A 16,221-nucleotide genomic window follows, 5' to 3' on the forward strand; every position below is an offset into this window, starting at 1 on the left:
CCAAAATGTGCCCTTGGTTGCCCAGTAATAGATGGTAAAATACCATGAAATCATACCAAAGTCTAGTATGTGGAAGGGCACAACAATACCAAACCATGTCAGTGTCTTGCGAACCTTCGTGGTGAACGGACACTAGAGCTGCGGTATTTTTTACTACCTAAGCTCAGAGTTATTTCAAAACAAAATTCACAGTCTTTTTAAAGACTACCTGAGTTATTTTCCAAAATTCTAAACAGTCTTTTCAAGACTAACCCCGCCTGAAATTTTGTTGTATTTTACAAACGAAGCCATCTTTTAAGAGAACTTTGCTTGCAAAATGCGTCAAAACAAAGGTAAACGCAAATCTTCTGAAGATTTGGTCGTTACGTCGGTGAAGCGTTTGAACGCTAAACCGGCTAACGGAAACAGAAAAAGAAAACAGCCTCTTCTGAGGTCTGATTCTGATTCTGAATGTGAGGTCAATCCTCCAATTCCATTGACAAACAGTTTCGGTGTTTTATCCGAAACTGATGACAAGGAACCTTCTCCTCGTACTGAGCCTTCTGCCGTCGAGAAACGAGTAAAGGCTCCGCCAATTGTAGTGACTTCCGTCTCCGATTTGGCCAGCTTTCGAACGCAACTGAAGAATTGCAAGGAAACTTGCAATTTGAAGGTTTCGTTCCAGCTTGGTCGAAGAGGAGAATGTCGCTTGTTGACGGAATCTTTACAAGATCACCAAACTTTTGTTGGTTATTTGAAAACCACAAACACAATTTCTACACGTATGAGACCAAGAATGCTCGTCCATTCAAGGCGGTCCTGAAAGGTCTCTCCAACGACTTGTCGGTGGATGAGATCAAAACGAACTTAAGGTGTTGCTTGGCTTTGCCCCATCCCAAGTAATACCAATGAAGAAAAAATCAAACGGGAATATTTCTCGCTTTGGTTTGACTTCACAATTTTATCTGATTCATTTCAACAGAAATGAAATCAACAATTTGAAACTTTTGGACAAAGTTCAGTTTTTGTTCCATGTACGGGTAAAGTGGGAGCATTTTAAGAAACATGGCGGTAATGGCCAGAATCTGACCCAGTGCCGGCGTTGCCAGGCATTCGGTCACGGTACTGATCATTGCGCCATGGTTCCAAAATGCATGGTTTGCGGGGATTCTTCTCACGACAAGGACAATTGTCCCGTGAAAGAAGTCACCCAATTTAAATGTGCAAATTGTGGTGGAAATCACAAATCAAATTTCTGGGATTGCCCCATCAGAAAAAGGTTTTGGATTCTCGTGCTAAGCATCAGCCGAAATCCAAACCGAAATTTTCTCAAAGTCAGGTTGTACCTGCATCTTTAAATCAAACGTTCGTGCTGTCTCACTCGAACAATTCTAGAAATACCCCTACCGTGGAAAAGTTAGGTAACAACAATGGCATTTCTTATGCTAACGTCGTTTCGGGTTCGGGTTCATCCACGAATTTTAAATCCTCTACCAATCTTTCTGAAATTGGGCAGGTACCTCAAATCTCATTTGAAAATTTTTCTGCTGGCAACGCTTTGGGATCTTCTGATCTCGGCGATGTTACGTTTGAAAAATGACTTTTTGCAAAACTCACTGTTTGGTTTGATTCAAACAATGAGTAATGCTACATCCATGATGGAAGCTATCCAGATTGGATTAAAATTTGCGAATGATGTTGTTCTTACCCTGAAGTTTAATCATGGATCTAAGTAATTCCATCAATATTATGAATTTTAATGCTCGCTCTTTAAAAGCGAAAGAAAATGAATTTTTCAACTTTTACGAGTTCATAACGTGCATGTTGCTGTTATAACCGAAACATTTTTAAAAACTGGCACTTATTTGAAAAGTGATCCAGATTATAAAGTTATAACTAATAACCGAATGAATCGAAATGGCGGTGGAGTTGCAATAGTTATCCACCGTAGTATGACTTATAGCACGTTACGTGACTTTAAGTTAAAAGTTATTGAAAGTTTGGGCATTGAACTTGAAACTTCTTTTGGGAAAATTATGATTGCAGCTGCATATTTGCCATTCCAATGCACTGGGGAAAATAAAAATTATTTCAAAGGGGATTTGAATAAACTTACTCGGCATAGATCTCGATTTTTGATCATCGGTGATTTTAATGCCAAACACCAATCTTGGAATAATTCAAAAGTAAATTCCAATGGTAAAATTCTATTCAGAGATTGCACTTCTGGTCTTTATTCGGTTTTATACCCGAATGGGCCAACTTGCTTTTCTTCTGTTAGAAATCCATCAACAATTGATTTGGTGTTGACAAATCAAAGTCAGTATTGTGGTCCTTTAGTGACTCATGCTGATTTTGATTCTGATCATCTTCCAGTAACTTTTTCACTTTCTCATGAAGCAGTTACCAGACCCAATAGTTCTGTGTTTAATTACCACAAAGCTAATTGGGACAGGTATCAGCATCATATTGAGAATAATTTAAATCATGATTTTGTTTTAGAAACCAAAGCTGATATTGATTCAGCCTTGGAATCTTTAACTAATGCAATTTTGGATGCTAGGAATATTGCTATTCCTAAAGTCCAAGTCAAATTTGATTCTCCCATTATTGATGACGATCTTCAGCTTCTGATTCGTCTGAAAAATGTTCGCCGAAGACAGTATCAACGTTCTCGTGATCCTGCACTGAAGCGAATTCAAAAGATTTGCAAAAGGTTATTGACCACAGATTCACTCTCCTGCGAAATGAAAAGTTCGCAAGAGATGTCGAACAAATTAAACCTTATTCCAAACCTTTTTGGAAACTTTCAAAGGTTCTTAAGAAACCTCAAAACCCATCCCTTCTTTAAAAGATGGTGATAATATTCTATTAACTAATGGGGAAAAAGCTCAAAAACTTGCTCAGCAGTTTGAGAGTGCTCATAATTTCAACTTGAATGTTTTGAGTCCTATTGAAAATCAAATTTCAATAGAATTTCAGAATATTGTTGAACAAGAATTTTCATCAGATGAAGTTTTTAATACGGATCTGAATGAAATAAAATCTATTATCAAAAATTTAAAAATATGAAAGCCCCTGGTGAGGATGGCATTTTTACATTTTAATTAAAAATTACCAGAAGCAACTTTAAGTTGCTTGGTCAAAATTTTCAACAAATGTTTTGATTTGGCATATTTTCCCAGTAGTTGGAAAAATGCCAAAGTAATTCCGATTTTGAAACCGGATAAAAATCCTGCTGAAGCCTCAAGCTATCGGCCCATTAGTTTGCTTTCATCTATTAGTAAATTATTCGAAAGAATAATTCTTAATAGAATGATGACGCACATTAATGAAAATTCAATTTTCGCTGATGAGCAGTTTGGATTTCGCCTTGGGCATTCAACTACTCATCAGTTGTTGAGAGTTTCAAATTTAATTCGAAGCAACAAATCTGAGGGCTATTCTACTGGCGCTGCTCTTCTAGACATAGAAAAAGCATTTGACAGTGTTTGGCATAAAGGTTTGATTGCGAAATTGAAAAGGTTTAATTTTCCGATTTATATCGTGAAAATTATTCAAAATTATTTGACGGATCGTACTCTGCAGGTATGTTATCAGAATAGCAAATCTGATCAACTACCTGTACGTGCTGGCGTCCCTCAAGGAAGCATTTTGGGTCCAATTTTATACAATATTTTTACTTCTGACTTGCCTGATTTGCCCCCAGGATGTCAGAAATCACTTTTTGCTGATGACACAAGCATCTCCGCCAAAGGCAGAAGCCTTCGTGTCATCACAAGAAGATTACAAAAAGCTTGGATATTTTCAATTCTTATTTGAAAGAATGGAAAATTACTCCAAATGCTGCAAAACTCAACTTATTATTTTCCCTCACAAACCAAGGGCTGATTTTCTTAAACCAAAAAGTCATCACATTATAAAGATGAATGAGGTAAATTTAAAGTGGGAGGATCAAGTGAAATATCTTGGACTTGGTTTTGACAAAACCTTACTTACAAGGATCACATTGAAAGTATCCAGGTTAAATGTAACAAATATATTAAATGTTTGTATCCACTTATAAACAGGAATTCTAGACTTTGTCTCAAGAATAAACTGTTAATTTATAAACAAATTTTCAGACCTGCCATGCTTTATGCTGTGCCGATCTGGACAAGCTGTTGCTTAACCAGGAAGAAAAAACTCAGAGGATTCAGAACAAAATTCTGAAAATGATTCTGAAACTTCCTCCCTGGTTCAGCACCAGTGAACTTCATCAATTAGCCGAAGTTGACACTTTGGATGTTATGTCCAATAAGATAATTGATGCATTTCGACAAAAATCATTGCAGTCTTCAGCTGCATTGATCCGCTCTTTATATAGTTTATAAGTTAGTTTTAAGGTATCCCTTTTCCCTTTTGTACATGTAGGACCTCCTACATTTGAAATCACTGAATAGCGAAAGCTACAATATTTCATGAATAAATGAAAGTTGCTAGTATTTAAAATTGAGGTGAAAAGTCATCGTTTGTGATTGGACACTCAATAATATTTTAACTGAATGAATGTACATGGAAAAGAAATTTGAATAAATATAAATTAAAAAAAAAAAAAAAAAATACCAAACCATGTTATTCCAAGGGTAAAATAATACCTCAAAATAGAACCATTTCAATACCAAGTTGAGGTCTTCTGGATTTTTGAACATTGCTTGAATACCAAAACTTGGTATTGGCATGGTTTTAATTTTAGGTATTCCCGCGCCCTTGGAAAATCATATTTTGGTATTCCTGTGGTCTTCCACATACAAGATTTTGGTATGATTTGATGGTATTTTACCATCTATGGGCAACCAAGATCACATTTTGGTCGCTGATATTTGCACAAGTAATACCAAAATTTGGTATTTTCATACCATTTTTAGTGCAGCAGTTGCAGTTAGTGAAAAAACGGAAATGATCCATATGCAACAGCCAAATCTACTCACCTGATGATTCCATGTTGTTCTTAGTGATATTCTTCACCACACCGAATGCATTTGTCATTGATAAATGGCTTGTGCATGAAGTTCTTGAAGATTCTGAAAAATAACAAGATTGAAAAATAAGTGTTATTAAAATAAAACTAGATTTAAATTCACCTAAATTTAATAATCTGTCGATTGACTCGTTTTTCAAAGTGTTTGGTTTTTTTTCAAGTCATTTTAGCGCAAAATTTATTATCTTGTCCAAATCGGTAAAAAATCCCATAGTTTCAGAGAAAATTGATGATACCTTTCAATACCAAAATAATACCAAAATGTGCCATCCTGACTTAGAAAATTTTCAACAATTTCAAGTCATTTCTGTAGGGGGTATATCAAAAATGTTTAAAATCAAGTTTGAAATTTCCGGTTTTCAATGAAAGCATTCGCTTTGAGACATCATTTTAGTGCAAAATTAATTATTTTGTCAAAATTGGTCAAAATTTTCCCATAGTTTCAGAGGAATTTGATAAAACACAGTAATACCAAAAGAATACCAATATGTGGTATTCGACCATTGACAAATTCTGCAATTTTGCAATATCAAAACAATACCTTAAATTGGTATGATACCACATTTTGCTCTTGCATAATCCTTAAGACAAATTTTAAAGGGTCCAGGAATACCAAAATTTGGTATTGATACCAGAGAAAGGTAGTATAACGCATTTCCCTTGTTATTTACCCATGCTCGGGATTATTGTATCTCAAAGCCGTTGCATCGTATCAAAAAGTGGTCAAAGACAAAGTTGCAGGAAAATTGACGGGCTTTCATTGAAAGAATAAAACACTCCACTTTTATGAGATTTTTTGATTTTCAAGTTTAAAAGTCAAATTTGATGGTGAGCCCACGATTTTTTTTCGTTCAATTTTTTTGTGAAAATAGCTTAAGATGTTACAAAAAGACTCACGAACAACTTACTTAAAAAAATACAATAATCATTCACTGAAACTACTTTTTTTCAAAATTGCTCTAAACATCAAAATGTTTAAGAACCGAACACGAGAGTCGAATCTCCAGACAATTTTACATAAAGATCTTCATATTGATCATTGTCCTCAGTTCAATCCTTGTGAAGTTTACAGTGTTTTTTTCTTTCAGTGATTTTTTTTCGAAAAGCCCGTCAAATTTCCTACAAGTTTGTCTTTGACCACTTTTTGATACGACGCAACGACTTTCAGATACAGCAATATTTAAATTCAAAAATTCAAAAATATTTAAAACACTTACGCCCTTCTCAAATGTCATTATCGAGTGAAACTGGCTACATATACACTAAAATGGCTTATATTAGCGTAGGAAAACATGTCTACATAGTTTCATTGAAATCGGAGAGGGTCGAGAAAAAAATACCTAAAAAAATCCTGTTTTGGGCTGGCAAGTTGCAAAAAGAGGATTTTTTCAGCACGAGTCGTACATTTATCCAACGAGGTTCACCGAGTTCACCGAAGAGTTCTGAAAAAATCAAGTTTTGCAACGAGTTCCATACAACATTTTTTGTAATTCCAAAAAACACACACTGAGTGAAATTTTAAGTCAAATTTTCATGTATTTTGTCAATAAATCGAATAAAAATAAAAAAAAAATTGAAAAGTGTTACTTTTCGAAACAAGTGTTGAAAAGTTCAACTTTTCAGCACCCATTTGAGTGCTGAAAAGAAGAACTTTTCAGCATTTATTTTGAAAAGTATTGCTATTCGATTCTGTTATTTTTGGTACAGAAAAGTAGGCTATTTCGTCGTTCAAGAATGACAGGAAAAGTAAGTAGTTTCACGACGGAATTGCAAAAAAGTGTTTATTAATTGACGGTCTTTATCTGTAGTAGTAGTATGATTCTCGAAAACTAGGAATCGATCCTTAATATATACAAATAAGTTGGTGTTGCCAAATCCATTATGAAGTCCGTAGACCTCACCTAAAAAAAATGGCTTAAAAGGTTCTTTTTTGTGATTCCGTCGAATTATTATTTAAGGATCACTTCCCTCCATAGTTTTTTTTATGATTTTATTGTAACAGTTTTAAGGAAATATTATTTTTCGCAATCTTTAACGCTACACCGACTCTGAACCTTAACCGACTTGGCTCAAAATTTTACAAAGATTAGGTATCTTAAGTCACAATAGATTATACTAAAGGGCAGAATGGGCCACCCTTGGTTTTGAGCTTTAGAATGGATTTAGACCAACTGTAAGACAAGGGTCTTATAAAGGACGTAAAATAACTTCATCACACAGAAAACGACGTTTGAATTCATTGCATTTTTTAATTATGAGCAAAAATGTGAATTTATTGACAAAACCACGCAAATGTTGTTTATTTCGAGGTTTTTAAATAAGTTTTCTGAAAAGCTTGATTGTTTGAAGAAGTTTGTTCAATGCTTATAATGTTACTAGATGTTACTAGCAAGGTAAACAAACAACAACGGAACCTTAATACAACATATTAACACAATTTTCAAAAATGTTTGTTTTGGTAAGTGACTATTTTTATAAAAGTGGTCTAACTTCATGAAAACTATGTTAGAAAGGTCCCTTAAGTCGTTTCTTATCTCCCTTCAACGTTGTTTTAGACGAAATGGCTTGTTTTTTAATGTGGCCCATTATGCCCCACACCCTGTGACTCAAAAATAGTTTTAACCTAATAAAATTCATCAACCAGACATACAACATTGAAGGGAACATCCCAAAGCATAAGCCTACTACACTGAATTCATAAATGTGTATGTTTTTCAATGGTTTTTAGCGCATTTTACTTAGGCGGGCCATTCTGCCCCCTCTGCCTCTAATTGTTTTCAGTTGAGCAGAAACAAAATGTTTTAGTAAATTCATTGAAATTTTGCTAATTTTGTATGTTGCAATGATCAATAAAGCATTTTGTTATACTTTTGCTTAAAAATTTTGAAAATCGGGCTTGAAATTTGAAATAAGGTCTTTTTGCCAACCCCCAAAAGTACAAAAAACAATACAAAAATAAAACTCTATTAAAAAATCAATATCTTATTCTAAAAATACAAAATTAAACACTCTGATCACAAATTGTTATCGTTTCCCGTCGTTATCTCCGACATTACGGATTTTCGAATTACAAAATTATTATTTTTATCAAAATTGTCACTGCTTTAAAATGATCTGATTGTGTGTAACTCAAGATGACGGATAAAATTATGGCTTTATTTTTTTTTATAGAACAAAGTATTGCATAGTTTTGAATTTTGTAAAAGTGTAAATGATTTTGAATCAAACTGTAATGTAAATGCACATGGGACATTTATGAGAACATAAGAATGCTTATATTAGGTGGGCAAGTGTACCATATGGATTTTTAGTATGGAAAAAAATACGAATTGCTGTAACAACATATTTTATTGTGATATAAATACATAAAAGTATTTAAAAATTAATAAACAATTTAAAAAAAAAATTGTCCATACAAAATATAGTGATATCATGAAAATTTACTAATTATCATCTAAGTAATATTTTTTTCGTAAAATCGATCAAATTTTTAGTAAAATATTATTTTTAATTTGAAACTGAAAGAAACGTTTCAGATACTTTCTAATCTGATAACAGTTCAATTGTTAGCAAATTAACATGTTTTTTCATGCATTGTTCATCTTGTCCCAACGGGTTGTTCGTCTTGCCCCACTAGTTGAGTAGAACGTACAAAAATTTTAAAATCAATTTTTTACATTAAAAAACAGGATTTTTTAAAAATTTGTTCTATCAAAGTCTCAGTCAAAACCTGGAATAAGATGATTATAAAAAATCCGACAGATTTTTAACGTGTTTAATGGGTTTTAACGAGCATTTCCTTAGCTTGTTACACTTGCCCCACTTTCCCCTAAAGGCGGAAATGTGCATTTTAAATTGCAATTTTTTCCATTGAAATTTTGATGCTTAAAAAAATTGGTTTGATATTCGATCCAGTTACTGTTCTTTTTATTTTATGTTTCTTTGGTAATAGTAAAAAATGAAGGTTTGGAAACTAGCTGTACACAACTAAATTTAGATTTAAAACATGTAAGTCAAGAAAAAGTAAAAGGAAACCAATAACAATTAAAAATTACAATTAAGATTTATATTCTATCAAACGAAGTTACTTTTAGTTTTTCTTTTCAATTTGTCATGGACAAAGTTCATGCACAAATCGATTTCTTTTTCCAAGAATGCAGGGTTCAAGGCTAAATATGTTGTTTTTTCCGTTCTGATAACGAATGCCAATCGGTTGAAATTACTAGCTTACACTACTCTATACTAATGGGTTTACTGCAACCACAGCTCAAAAAATTTTCCATTCGGTGTATGAAAATTGATACCACGAAAAGTGTTTCTTTTCTTAAACATTACCTTTTACTCTATTAGAAAATCCTCAGCACTTCAGCTACTCCGCCTTTCCAAGCAATTAATCCCTTCGAAAAACACTATTGCGCCAATTTCTGCACCTGGAAAACCACTCAAATCTTTAGGCGCAATCGTCCAGCCGAGTTCGCCTTCTTTTTTCTTTGCTCCAAAACTCACTCCCAGCACACTCTACTACGCAAGCGGATTAAACTGATTTAAAATGCACTCAATTATCTCACAATGAATCCCCGGCACAACATAGAACGATCACTGCCTGAACCGTGTCGTCCAGCGCAGAAAAGGGATGACCTGCGCGCGATTCTCTTTTTCAAAAAAAAAATCGACCGAACCGTTGCAAAGTCAAATGTCAACTGATACAACAGAGAAGCTCGCGGCCGGACATAAAATAATCACGCGAATCGCGAACGAACGGACGGACAGACGGACATTCGGAGGAGAGGAACATCAAATAATAGAGAGCAACACACAAACCAACAGACCATGCGGGCTCTGTTCTGCGCCACCAGCATCCAAGCTAATATGCGACGACGACAACGATGAAATGCGCGAGAAGAATCTGATTGAGGTGATCTCGCGTGCAGCATCCTTTGAGAGCAGCAAGAGAGAGGGAGAGTTTACTCGTTTCAGAACACTGATAAGAACGGTGCCGATCGTGGCCTGCGTTATTTGGAGAGATTTCTGAGGAGTGAAACACTAATAATATTGTGAAGAGTTTTTATTATCTGGAACCAATCTCAATCTCAACTGTAAAGAAACCTAACACATTTTTTTCATCCTTCATCTAGTTCAGTAAAAATGTGATAACTTCTAATCCGAAAAATATATAAAATTTTGTCTATCATAATTATTTTTGACAAACATCTATGTTATTTATAATAATAGTTTATAAAGGGACAATTACAAACGTTACGACACATATAAAAAACCTAAAACCAAATCTAGCCCTCGCGCGAATAGTCGCCGAACACGTGCTTCGCGTGCTCTATCGTTATACGCGTTACGCTGAATGTTTCCGTGAACGTGCGCGCTCGTTCGGGTTGAAACATTTCACTGGCACGTGTGTTACGGGAAACATTTCACGGTGTGTACAAATCTGCAAAGGGGTTTGCAGTAAAACCGTTGACGTCGTCGGTGGTTGCATTGTGATTTTTTTTTTGCATTCAAATGGAAAAAAAGATCAGAAATAGGGTATTTTAACCATTAGTAGACCCCCTAGTAGAGCCGAAGCACATTTTTCACATTTTTTTTATTATTTTAAGCACTTTTTCATAACCCTTTGTACAAAACAATGAAATCTGAAGTCTTTTGAACAATTTTGACTATTTGTTTCATCAGTTATTTGTTTTTGAGCAGAAAATTAGCCATTTGAAAAACAAGTTTATTTGCCTTGTTATGGACCCCTTTTCCTATAGTGGACCCGGGTCCATAATCCGATTGTGGACCCGGGTCCACTATAGGCAAACCAGGGCTGCGGAGTCGGGTCATGTTTCAAACGACTCCGACTCCGACTCCGACTCCAGCTTTCTGAGATAAGCCGACTCCGACTCCGACTCCGGCTCCGGCTTTCAGCTCGAACCGACTCCGACTCCAACTCCGGTCTACAAACTCTAGCCGACTCCGACTCCGACTCCAGCTTTCAACAAATGGTTAGCTCCGACTCCGACTCCACATATTTTAAAAAATTTCAAAAGTTAGTTGACTATTATTTTGAAAACCTTGTTGAATAGGATTACTTAAATACTCTCTAATTGTTATGTTTTTCTCAAGGAAAATAAGTTCGAATCACAAAAGTGAAAAAAAAAACTATCCAGGTAACAAGTTTTAAACGTAATTGAAACAGAAATCAAAAAATATCTCCAGTTTTTAAGGGATTTTAGAAGATCAATTCAGAAGTATGAACCAAAATTTTGCTTACGATTTATGATTTTAAAAAAATAGTGATTTTTGTAAAAAAAATAAATCACGTATTTAAAATTTTTCGACCTCATTTTTCGAATACAATCGAATTTGTAATCGAAAAGTACTTTACAAATTTTTTTATTAAGTGTACCGTTTTAAAAATATAGTATTCAAAGTTAAATATTGTCCGAAAAATTCCGGTTTTTTTTTTATTTTCGAAAATAGTGTCCATGATTGTTCATTCCTGAAAATATCTTTATCGAAAAGTTCAGAAAATTTCCTACTATTTCGTTTAAGAAGATTTGACCACTTGTTGCTGAGATACAGCAGATAAAAGAAACAGGAAAATTGATTTTTTTTAAGTCTAACCCAAACAACCCTCCATTTTTTAATGTCTATACATCAGCAGTCCGATTTTCAATATTGAAAAATGAAACATTCGTGAAATTTTCCGATCTTTTCGGAAATTTTTTTTTAATGAATACTAACATTTTAATAGGGCCAAACATTCAATATTTTTAGAAATGGACAATCATGGACACTATTTTAAAAATTAAAAAGCCGGATTTTTCGGCAAAATTTTGCTTTGAATGGATATATTTTTAAAACGGTGTACTTACTCAAAAAATGTGTAAAATACTTTTCGATGGCAAATTCGATTTTACATCAATAATTAGGTCAGAAAATGTTAAGTACAAGTTTTCAATTTTTACATAAATCACTATTTTAAAAAAAATCATGACTCGTCGGCAAAGTTTTGGTTCAAAAAAAAAACAAAAAAAAACTCAAAAATTTAAAATTTTTGATTTTCTGAAATTTATTTTTTGTAAATAAAACGTAATTAAAAAATCATCAAATGTTTTGTCCGTGTACCTGTTTTTAATAGTTTTCTACAATATCTACAACTTTGCCGAAGACACCAAAACAAATAAAAAAAATTCTTGAAAAGATTTTCGAATATTTACGTACCATTTTTAAATGAACTTCTGCCAAAATTGTATTGAGATTACTATGAGTGAATCATTGACACAAAATGGCTTCTTGTGGGAAGGCCCCCATAAAGTTTGAGTCAAATAGCAAAAAAAAAAAACAAAAAATAAAAAAGGTTGAAATCGGCCGATTTCACAGAGAATTGCTCATCTGATAAGTCTATTTTAAAAAAAAGAAAAAGAAATGGCAACGCAATGCATGCGACTTTAAAAAACAATTAAAAAATAAGAAGTTTTATGAATTACCCTGCATTATAACAAATACTAAACAATAAAAAAAAAGATAATTTTTGTTGAATTTTAGATAACTCCGACTCTGACTCCGACTCCGGGTTATCAGGAATTTTCGGCTCCGACTCCGACTCCAGCTCGTAAAATTTAGCCGACTCCGACTCCAGCTGTTCGAGTTTTGACGACTCTGAGCCCTGAGGCAAACTGTTATTTTTATACCAAATGTAACCGATATTTGATGTTTTGATGCATGGTGTAGGTCTAATGATAGATATAATGAATAAATGATGGATTCTACTCACTTTTTATCATAAACAAATATGTTTTGTTAACAAATTTGGTTTTAAACAACAAAAAACCTTACAGACATTTAAACACATTTATTTCCGAAAAAGATCAGAGAAAACGTTTCAAAAACCACTATAAACAGAAAAATAATTTAAAAAAAGTAATCTTGATGCATTACATTAATTACATAAATGGTTGACCGAAACTAAATAATGGATTTGTTTACAGTTGCCTATAAAACCACGCATGTTTATTTAAAAAAATGTTTTGTTATTGATTTATTATCATAAAATATCATTTCAAACTGCAATTATGATGTTTCAGTTAAGTACAATTAACTATAGTTTTGATTAATTATAAATTCTTACGGCTTCAGCATTTTTGGTACTTTTAACATGAAAACAGCTACATTTATACTCATTATTGAAAAAATATGCGTTTAGGTTGATAATAACAAGCGTTTATTGTATGTTTTAGAGAAACTTTTGCTTGAATACAAAGTTTTCTTCATTTTTGAAGGTTAAATTAACAGGGGTCTTCTTTTGGAAAAGTTTGGATTTCGTTGTCCTATATTGGACCCCCCTAATTTTTGCTCGAAAATTACAGCTCTTCGCTTAATTTTAGTAAAGATCCTTAAACTTACATTATTTCGACTTGCTGAAGTTAAATAATCAGTCAAAAAATGATTGGATAGTTAATTCAATCAAAAAATATAAATGCAGTTTTGTTGTGAAAATGCTAGTGGCCATGGCTGATTTCAGATATCGAACTCAAAACACTTATTTTTGTGAAAAGGACAATTCAATGTCAGTCAACATTGTTTTAAATGATGCTGAACATGCCAAATAAAAGATTTGTAGACAACAACACGCTTGAAATTGTGATTTTATTGAATTTTTCATCAAAAACCCTTCAGAGGGTCCACTATAGGAAAGGGGTCCACTAATGGATAACGTACCCTAGTTTTTGATCATGTTTTTTCAACGTTGTACTTCAAAATGCACATAGGGTCTTAGGACCACATTTAACAAAAAAAAATCAGACTGATTATAAAACCATAGATGACCTTTGAAATTATAGTTTCAGTTTTTTTTGTCATTTTTTAGTTAAGTTTAGTTAAGACAAAATCCAAGTTTGTTTAAATGTTTACATCTGTTCCCAATTTGCAGATTTCATGAGTCAATATTTTTCTTTTAATTTATTACATTAACTATTAAAATGTGCAATTTTTCTACACATTAATCGAAAGAACAAACTTGCAGTTGCAGTTAGTGAAAAACGGAATTGATCCATATGCAACAGCCAAATCTACTCACCTGATGATTCCATGTTGTTCTTAGTGATATTCTTCACCACATCGAATGCAATTGTCATTGATGAACGGCCTGTGCTTGAAGTTCTTGAATATTCTGAAAAATAACAAGATTGAAAAAATAGTGTCGTTAAAATGAATCAGGATTCAAATTCACCAAAATTCAATAATCTGTCGATTAACTCGTTTTTCAAAGTATTTGGTTACCCCGACTTAGAGAAATTTCAACGTAAAAAAACTCAGTGGGTACAAAAAAACAATAATTGAAATTCAGCTTCAACATTTTTGGGTTTGAAGTCATTTTAGCGCAAAATTGTCCCGTCAAAATTTATAAAAAATTTCCCATAGTTTCAGAGGAATTTGATGAATCCTTTCAATACCAAAATAATACCAAAATGTGCCATCCTGACTAAGAAAATTTTCTACAATTTCAAGTCATTTCTTCAGGGGGTATATCAAAAATGTTTAAAATCAAGTTTGAAATTTCCGGTTTGCAATGAAGGCATCCGCTTTGAGACATCATTTTAGCGCAAAATTAATTATTTTGTCAAAATTGGTCAAAAATTTCCCATAGTTTCAGAGGAATACCAAAATTTGGTGTTCGACCATTGACAAATTTTGCAATTTTGCAATATCAAAACAATACCTTAAATTGGTATGATACCACATTTTGCTCTTGCATAATCCTTAAGACAAATTTTAAAGGGTCCAGGAATACCAAAATTTGGTATTGATACCAGAGAAAGGTATTATTACGTATTTTCCTTGTTATTTACCCTTGGCCGCCAAATTTTTGCTTTAAACATTCAAATCTTGATTCAGAATGTTTCAATCAAAAAATGATTTTCTTTGTGTTGTTTGTAGAAGCATTTTACATACAGTGATTATTTTTGCCTTCCTCACGTTACTGAGGAAAGGCTATAAAATCACTCGAAAATGAACTTCTCAATTAGACCTCCTATACCCACCTTCATGTATACCTATCGACTCAGAATCAAATTCTGAGCAAATGTCTGTGTGTGTGGTAAGATGTTGATCAAAAAATTGTCACTCGATTATCTCGACATTGGCTGAACCGATTTTGTCCGTTTTGGCGTCATTCGATCCGTCTTGGGGTCTCATATGTCGCTATTAAAAATTATGTAGTTTAGTTAAGTACTTCAAAAGTTATGCTAAAAAAACGATTTTAACAACAGTCCGGAAGATTATAAAAATGGTGGTTTTTGTAAGAAACCCCGTCTTGCTATACATTTTCAGAAAGGTATTTAAAAGACCTTTCCAACGCGTCCAAGACATTGAAGATCTGACAAATCTATCAAAAGTTATAAGCACTTAAGTGTTATTTATACGCTTTTTGGAGGCCAGATCTCAGATATGTTGATGAAAACGTTGTCCGGATCTCTCATGCGACCTATCGTTGGATAGGTATTCGAAAGAGCATTTTGGATAGCACCCTTTAAATGTGAGGAAGGCGCCAACCACCTAAGGGTGGATTAAGTAACGTTTTTCATTTCAATTTACTATTTCTGGACCCTAAATTCAGAACCATCATTGACAGTCATTGCCCCAAAGTAAAAGACACTGTAGGGAATGAGTTGTGCTAATGTGAAATAAAAGAAACCGAAAATAATAAGGAAAAGGTAAATGCAAAATAATTAAATAAAGTTCGACTTTTTGTTTGGTCAAACCTTCTTTACTCAAATTTGGGTAGAATGCCTAGAAGAATGAGTTGCGTTCCATAAGAATTACATTAAACTTTTGAATGAGTTGTCGCGTTTCAGCGTGCATGGTTGAATTTTGACAGCTGCTTGCTCGAGAACGACAGTCATTTGACGAACGCGAAAAGAATAGGATGTACGCGAGAAATCGAGAAGTGGATTTTGAAAAAAAATAAATTGTTTTGTTTTGTTCCGTCACCACATGGCGCAGTTCGGCAGGTTCAGTGTAGTGTAGGAAAAATAATTGAATTGGCGATTTCATCACAAGGACGGCAGATGGAAATCTAGAAGGTGGTATATATGTGTGTTTGTGTTTTCTTGATTTCACCAAAGAAGGTAAGAGAAACGATGGCCAACTGGTTGTAGAATCAGAAAAAAAACAAGCGTTTGGGTTGCCAGAAGATTTTCCAAGTCTGTATGGATTAGAGAAAAAGT

At 33.6% G+C, this 16,221-nt stretch overlaps 1 protein-coding gene across 2 annotated transcripts in view; it reads right to left on the reverse strand.

Moving 5' to 3' along the window:
• Positions 1-9,827, reverse strand: part of LOC6033766 (acidic phospholipase A2 PA4) — a 43,745-nt gene extending 33,918 nt beyond the window's left edge. The window contains exon 1 of one of the 2 annotated variants that reach the window (XM_038256205.1): positions 9,335-9,817. The gene's annotated coding sequence lies outside the window, so the exon portion shown is untranslated. Of the gene's footprint in view, positions 1-9,334 lie in introns of both variants that reach the window. The other variant, XM_038256204.1, reaches the window with a different exon arrangement.
• Between the last annotated feature and the right edge of the window lie 6,394 nt (positions 9,828-16,221).

Source organism: Culex quinquefasciatus, chromosome 2, assembly GCF_015732765.1.
Source record: "Culex quinquefasciatus strain JHB chromosome 2, VPISU_Cqui_1.0_pri_paternal, whole genome shotgun sequence".
Taxonomy (NCBI): domain Eukaryota; kingdom Metazoa; phylum Arthropoda; class Insecta; order Diptera; family Culicidae; genus Culex; species Culex quinquefasciatus.